This window comes from Mastomys coucha, unplaced genomic scaffold (assembly GCF_008632895.1).
Source record: "Mastomys coucha isolate ucsf_1 unplaced genomic scaffold, UCSF_Mcou_1 pScaffold7, whole genome shotgun sequence".
NCBI lineage: Eukaryota > Metazoa > Chordata > Mammalia > Rodentia > Muridae > Mastomys > Mastomys coucha.
In genome coordinates, this window is record NW_022196913.1 from 52,096,094 (window position 1) to 52,103,950 (window position 7,857).

The 7,857-nt window shown below is 42.5% G+C and overlaps 1 non-coding gene across 1 annotated transcript; it reads right to left on the reverse strand.

The window, feature by feature from the left end:
- Positions 1-6,789: 6,789 nt before the first annotated feature.
- LOC116082888 lies at positions 6,790-6,926 on the reverse strand. The gene has a single exon (XR_004115506.1). It is a non-coding gene; the product is annotated as a small nucleolar RNA SNORA2/SNORA34 family (small nucleolar RNA).
- Positions 6,927-7,857: the final 931 nt, after the last annotated feature.

Sequence of the window (7,857 nt, forward strand, 5' to 3'; positions counted from 1 at the left end):
ATGATTATTTTACCTGGATTAACTTCCTGTTATCAGTCACCAGGGTGATGAAAATGATTCCACAATCGATTTCCTTGTCTCCCGGAGGGCATGGTGAAGCAAGCATCTCTGCAGTCCTCATCCTCCTCCCAGCCTCTCTTCCCAGCGTTTCGGAGTCAGTGAGTCTGGGATGAAGGTTGAGCAGGCTTGTTTTTGAGGTGTTTCCAGGTGCTGCTGCTGGCTGAGGGACCACACTCTGAAGGCAACCTGAACACCACCCTGTGCTGTTCCTCTCGCCCAGGGTCCTTGTTCCTGGGGTGTAGCTCCTTTACTTCACAATGACAGTCATATTCTCTGCTCCCAGCCCTCAAATCGTTCTAAGTAGCTACTCGGTGGATTTAAAGCTGACTTTCTGTGTGAGCTGGAGAGATGTCTCAGTGGATAATAGCACACAGATTGCTCTTCCTGAGGACCTGGGTTTGGCTCCCAGCGCTCCTGTTGGACAGGTCACACCTACCTGTAACTCTAGCTCCAGGGGATATGGTGCCCTCTTCTGGCCCCCCTCAGGCACACAAACATAACCCTGATAATCTTTAAAGTCAGAGTTTTTAAAGATGATTATTTTTTCCTCTTGAAATGTAAGCCACAGGGCCTGGGGTCTCTGCTTCTTGTAAGTTGGTTAAATTTGGCAAAGCAGAGAAAACCAACTGTGCTAATGGGGAAGGACATTGTGCTGTGGTTGTAAGAAGGGAACTAGGTCTTTTCACAGGTGGGAATTAAAGTATTTGTCGTCTGAGTTCTGTCCAGGGCAACGTGTTGATCACATTGTTATCCACTGATACATCTGCTGTTATCCATGGGACATCTCTCTAGCTCATGGGGAAAGTCCGTTTTAAATCTACCAAGTAGCTACTTACAGAGATTTGAGGGTTGGGAGCAGAGAATATGGCTGTCATTATGAAGTACTTGTGGAATATTCTTGAGCTTGCATTCTTTTGGTAAAAAACACAGCATTGCCCACTGTCATTGACACAAATGAAATGTATAAAATACAAAATAGTCTATTAAGACATAAAGATTCTGAATTGTCTCATCAGATAGGATTTCAACAGTCATACTCTTGTCTGATCTGGATCATTACCAAAGTTTATCAGTTAAATATCCTAATTAGTTTATGGGCCAAATTATATAGATGATGATGTCATTAAAATTCATACTCAATTTGACAATTTTCAGATAATTAAATGTTCTATTTTATATAGGAAAGTGAATACATATAATAAAGTGCTTTTCAAGTCACTACTCTCTGGAATATTAACACAGGAATTTTATATCAAATATATTTAGAAAATTCAAAATGAGAATATATTGACTCTTATTGAACTGTAGGACTCCCTAGATGACTATATGTTATGCTTAGTAATCTTTAAAAGGTGATATACAATACTTGGAAAACTTCAAAGTTCTTGACTTTTAAGTATTTCATTTTATAGATAATATCCCAATATCATTACTTGCATCATATGCCGGGAAGTACAGTGTGAGCTGTGCATGTGTTTGTGTGTGTGTTAGCATTTAACATTGGAGTGACCTACAGGAACTGTGCACTGGGCACACTAAGCATGAGATGCACATTCTATCACACAGTGAGAAAAGGGACAATCAAGGCTCGTGTCACCAAGGGCACGTTTTAGGATTGCCTTTGGGATTTTGGTCGGGCAAGAGTTTGGTTTCATGGTATTGCTGGACCAAAGACTCACTTGGTTTCTTCCTTGGCTGTCCTTACCTCGTTTCCAATTTGGGATTCTTTGCAACCTCATGCTATGGGCCTGATGCAGAACCTTGACACATAGTTCCAGGACGACACCCCCCTTGTGACTCTTTCTGGAAGCCCTTGTGTTCAGATGTGTTAGCAGCAATTTAAAGCTAGATGCAAGATTACTAGCTATTATGAGAAGCCACATCACAGGGAAGGGTATTTTTGTTGTTGTTGTCTTAAACTTTTTTATTTATTGAGACAAGGCCTTACTGAATAGTCCTAGCTGGCTGGAAACTCAATAAATAGACCAGGCTGGTTTCAAACTCACAGAGCTCCATCTGCCTCTGCCTCTTGAGTGATGAGATTAGAGGACTGTATCACTTGCCCAGCCCTTGGTCCTATTCTTGCATTCTTTTGTGGAGGTGGGAGTTGGTTTCGTAGGTTGAATCAGTTCTGACCTATGTGTTGTCTCAGTTACTGGGAATTTGAAAATCTAAACTCTGAAGTGCTCCAGAAGCCAAAATGTGAGTATCAGGCTGCTAGCATAAGGAGAAACATCTTACATTTGACCTCATGGGACAGGTCACTGTCAAAAGACAGGTGCACTAGCAACATTGAATGAAGCGATCTTCAGGTAGATGTATGGAGTGTTGATGAAACGAATTATTCTTTCATGAAAGAAGCTATGATATCATGTATGTGTAAATATTCCAAAATCTGCAGAAAATGAAAACAAAACCAAACAAAGTCCCCTAAGATCTAAAGTACTTCTAGTCTCAAACATTCCAGATAAAGAATTCTTAGCTTGGGTTGTCTGTTTTTAAGAATACCGATGCACAGTTTTGTGATATCTTTCTAATCTTAATTTTGGGTTTTCCCCCACTCAAAGGTTTTCCACCTCTCTCTGTATATCCCACAAGACCCTAATGAACTGCTTAGGACAGAGCCATCTCTTGATCACAGGTGTGAGGAACACTTACTCGTGTCTTCTGACTTAGTCATAGGAGTCTTTTAAATTGATGTTCTAACTGGCTCATCTAGTGTTGGGATGGGCCATTTTGCTCAATGATTTTTGAAACCATAGACACTAAATATCTAGAGTGGATACTTTCTTATGATTTGATACAAAGTGACCAACTATTCTTGGACACTAATCCTTTGCAAGCAGTGTCAAGTTTCAGACTGCCAAAGAAGGGGTTTAAAAAACTCAAGCAGATTCTTATTTTCATTTGAGAGTTCTGTTTAATGTGCACATATACCAAGACCACATGCACCTCACTGATATTTTTTAGATTCTCAACTTACCAGCTGCCAGTCTTTACATTGGGGTGCTTCATCTTTCTACCCAATAATTAATTTCGAAGTTGATCTGCCTCTTGACATCCTTGTGTGTAGTGATAAGATAATGAATCGACATCTATCTGAAGCTCTTCCTTTTTACAACAAGAAACAAAAGTGAGCCCGTTGAAATGCAGATTCAGCGGTGTCTTCATGAGTTAAGACAGAAGAATCGCCAGGCAGTGGTGGCGCACGACTTTAATTCCAGCACTTGGGAGGCAGAGGCAGGCGGATTTCTGAGTTGGAGGCCAGTCTAGTCTACAGAGTGAGTTCCAGGACAGCCAGGGCTACACAGAGAAACCCCATCTCGAATAAACCAAAAAAAAAAAAAAAAAAATAGAGAAGGTCATATGGAAGAACTTCATCTGGGGACACCAGAAGCTCTTCCCACAAGTGGAACGCTGAGATTCTTCCTAAGACTAGGAGGCGGTTAGACTCTGCTTCCTCGGGTTCTCTAAGACACAGCTCTGGGAAGGAGTCCTTCCATTTTATCTGCAGGTGTCGGGTTCTGGCTGCTTGCTTTGCATCTCTTCTGGAATGTCTCCATCTTCCTTTGTTTCCTCACAGACTCCCTCCAGATTTTTCTGCAGGCGATGCTGCTCAGAGTGCTTTCTGAGCATGACGGTGAGCCCCAGATTGTAAACTTGATGGGGTTTCAAAGTGGGAATGAGGGGCTGGACAGATGGCTCAGTGGTTAAGAGCACTGAATGCTCTTCTAGAGGACTGGGGTTCAATTCCCAGCATCCACATGGCCACTTACAATTGTCAGTAACTTCATGACCAGGAGATCCGACACCCTCACATAGATGTACATGCAGGCAAAATACCATAACAAATACACCATAATAAAAATAATAAATCATGAAAAAACAGTGGACCAAAGTCCTGGTCATATCTGTAAGGGGTTATCTAGTTAGGTTACGTGAGATGGGCCACCCTGATTGCATGCAGGCATCAATGCACAGACTGAGGCCCTGGACTGAGTAAAGAAGGGGTGTGAGCTAAGCACCAGCATTCATGTCTCTCTCTTTGGCTGTACACAGCCACGGCCTCACTCTCCTGCCACCATATCCCCTGCCATGGTCGCCCCTGGAACTGTGAGCCTCCTCAAATCCAGCCTTCCTTAAGTATTTCGTCAGGAGTCTCTCCCCAGCACTGTGACACACACCTGCCACAGTGAGTAAGCCGTGCTCCCTAGAGAGAAACCAGCTGCTGAGTGGGAAGAGGGTCACAGCCTTGGTGGGACAGGTGCCGTTCCCAAAATCTAAACCTGCCGAGAGAGGTAAGAAACGTCCTCCCTAGGTTGGTCACAGTGGCCGTCCAGATATTTCTTTCTGCTCATGTCACGTGGCATGGAAACCCTCTTCTCATGACTGAAGAAGAAGAAAAAAAAATCATTGGGAGAGGAGGGTGGAGGGAGAATGGGAGGAACACCCCTGGCCAGGAGGCCGGAGGTGCCCCAGGAAGCTGCTTCCTCTGAATAGTTAAATGGCTGCCTCTCAACTTGCACAATGTCACATTGAATTTGAAACAGGGAACTTTTTATATTTTTCCCCTGATTGTGCTGGCACCTGGCAGATGCCTATTTACCACAGGCATCAATACACATAGTAATCAAAGGAAATCAGAGGCACAGATTAGCAACAGCTGCAAGTCATTAGTGACAGACACGGGAAAGCACAGTTCTGCACCCAACTTTGAAATAACCAATATGAGTATTTCAGAGCAAGGGGGTTACCGCAGGGCACCCGCTAACATGAGAGCGGCCAAACAATAGCTGGGCTTGTCTCTCCAGAGAGCCCTCTTCACACACGCAGCCCCCCACACTCTGTCATAAACCAATCAATCACAACATATCGGCCCACTGAATGTTAGCCCTTTGCACGGCACGTGTGCCAAGCTGACCTCTCAATCAGAGGTGGTCTGAGCGGAGAAGGGACCCCCGGCTGGTGAAACACTCCGCCATTCCCTGTCACAGTTTTTTTGTTTTTGCTAGGGGGTTGAGTATGTGGCCGATGCCTTGATTTTATTGCTGGCCTGGCTGGAAAGGGGCATCTAGAGAGGAAAAAACAACTCATCGTTTCTCACTGAATACCAATTTTTTTTGTGTGTCACTGCTGTGTGTTTGAAAATCAGCTGCAATTGATGGCCGTTCTCTTGGTAGTTACATATTTTTCCTTGGCAGCACTAACCTTAGCCTACTCCAAAAAATACTGCTCAATTTTTAGCTTTTTTTTTTTTCCTAATCAATTCATTCAGTGCCTTGGTGGAATACAAGTTGGTCATTTAAAAATTTCTAGCTGTTGCCTGATATGTCCCAAAACAAATTTAGCCGGCGTGGGTTGCTATTTTAGACCACCTTGGAAATGCAGATTTACTGTACAACTGGGTAATGGCTTAGAGATAAACAGAAGCAGTGAGCTGCTGTCTGATCAGCAGGACTGGGGGAAATTTAGCATATATATATATATATATATATATATATATATATATATATATATATATAGTGATAATTGGGCCATCGGACTATAGGATGTGGCTTAAAATTGGCCCCTTCACCACATGTAGTCTCTTCTCTCTTTACTTGATAGGGAAGTTGAATTTTTTAAAAAGAAATTTCTCTGTCTGTCCTCCTTTTTAAAAATATAACCTGAAGGTTTTTCTAAATATTCTTGCTGTAATTAGTGGCTAGCTTTGGAGATTAATATAATAAATGGGGAAATGCCTTTAATCTGATAGTCACACATTAAGTTTTAGATGATTAATAGCAAGTAATGGACTGCTATTTATTTACTTTCTTGCATTCTTTAAAGAGAAAGCTTCCAGGTGAGAAACACCGGAGCCACTGGTACCTTCTAAGCATCATGTAGCGGCCCAACTTGCTTTCTAGAGAGACCTCATTTTATACTTACCATATACTTATCATAAACTTTAGGTTTAGGGAGATTTTCTTTCTTAGGATTATTTTATGGGGACTCAGGGCATAGTATTCATACTTTAATTTGATAATGTGTTAGCACATGTTTGTAGCATGCCTTCTGTGTCTCTGAAGCATCAGCTGTGACAGACACAGTGACAGAATGAGTAAATGACTTGGTTAGAGTAGACTTGACTGATGGTGAGGATTTGAGCAGTTTATATTTGAGGTAGAGCCTGATTATAGTTTTTTATTGCATAGGTTTTCTTCTCTTCCACTCTTTCTCTCCTTGAAAATTCCCCTCCTATTCCCTTTCTTTCTCCACTATGATCACATGATGACCAGAACTTAGAGGGTCAAGTTTGCTACACAGAGTTAAATAAAATGTGTATGGATAAAACATATTACTTCTGTCCCAAAGGAGCCCAGGTTTTAGTGACTTAATCCAGCAGAAATTTATTTCTTGCCCAGGCAGCAGTCATATGATAGGATGCTTTGTTCCATAGAGTGGCTCTTTTCATCCTCTGCTTCCAGTGGGTACAGAAGAAAGCAGAGGGAGAGAAACCACAGCCATTTCTTATGCAACTAGGCCAAAGTGGCAAATAGCACTTCTGTTCATGCACTGTGGATATAGCTACCACAATGGCCTCATGTACATGAAAGCAAGCTTGGGAAATTGTTATCTCTGACTGGAATAGACCTTCAAGGGTAGAAATCTTATACCACAGAGGCAGGAGGATAGACAAGTTTAACAAAGATGTGTTGGTACCTCAGTTTCTTTTTTTTCTCTTCTTCCAGATGTTTCTTTCTAATGAATTGACCATTACATTTTTAAATTTCTGAAATGGCCAATAGACCATAGAAAGACATTTATTTAGGCGCCTGCTTGAAACCAACAGCATCAGTAAACTGCTGGCCTTGATTCAGGGCCAAGGTACCTCAGTTTCAAAAGAGAAAAGATGGATAAGCCTTCATCCTCCAGGTGCTACTTGTCCCAGAGGTCCGACCTGATACCCAAGTGCGATACAGAGTTCAATGGGAAAGCGGATGTAGGGCAACTGCCCCCTCTGGTAATGACTCCGTGGGGAGCCAGCTAAGGTGAACTGCCAAAAGAAGGTAAACCACCCAATGGCTTTATTTAGCAGAGAAGTGGAAAGAATGACAGATCTGAGACATGTATAAAACAAAGATGTCCAGTGTGTTGAGGGGTAGATGAGCTGCTGTTCATGTGTCAGGTGCCCAAGGATGTGAAGGCACTGAGTGCCAGGTTATAGAAGGCCTTGTGTTCTGTGTGAGATCCACACTGGGAACATGAGAGTGCCAAGATCCTCCAGACTTCAAATGCAGCTTCTCCAATAGACTCCTTCCTTGGATATTTCATTACATATGTGGAAGGAAACTGATTTGTAAAACTAGAGATGTCACAGTGAGTTTTTAATATAAGAAGGGTTTGTTTTCTAACAAAGCATAGAATATTCCTGTCAGATATTGTTGTTATAGAGGAACGTGTAACCTTGCAAGAATTTCATGAAAGTATGCTTTTTAAAAAATAAATCTAACATCAAGGCTGACATTTCCCCCAAGATTTTAGGCGTCTCTTCCCATTAATACTTCTAATAACAAACAATGCCAGAGAGAGGGTGACAGAAGGGGTCAGGGGTGGGATGGAGGTTGTTCCAGTTATCCCAAGGGCCAACAGTGTCCCAACTGCTACAGGAAGAGAGCTCCTTCTGGAACTCTGGGTAAGCCTAGCAGAGGAATCATACCGAGGATTAGTTCATTAGAACATGAATGTGGCCGGGCAGTGGTGGCGCACGCCTTTAATCCCAGCACTTGGGGGGCAGAGGCAGGTGGATTTCTGAGT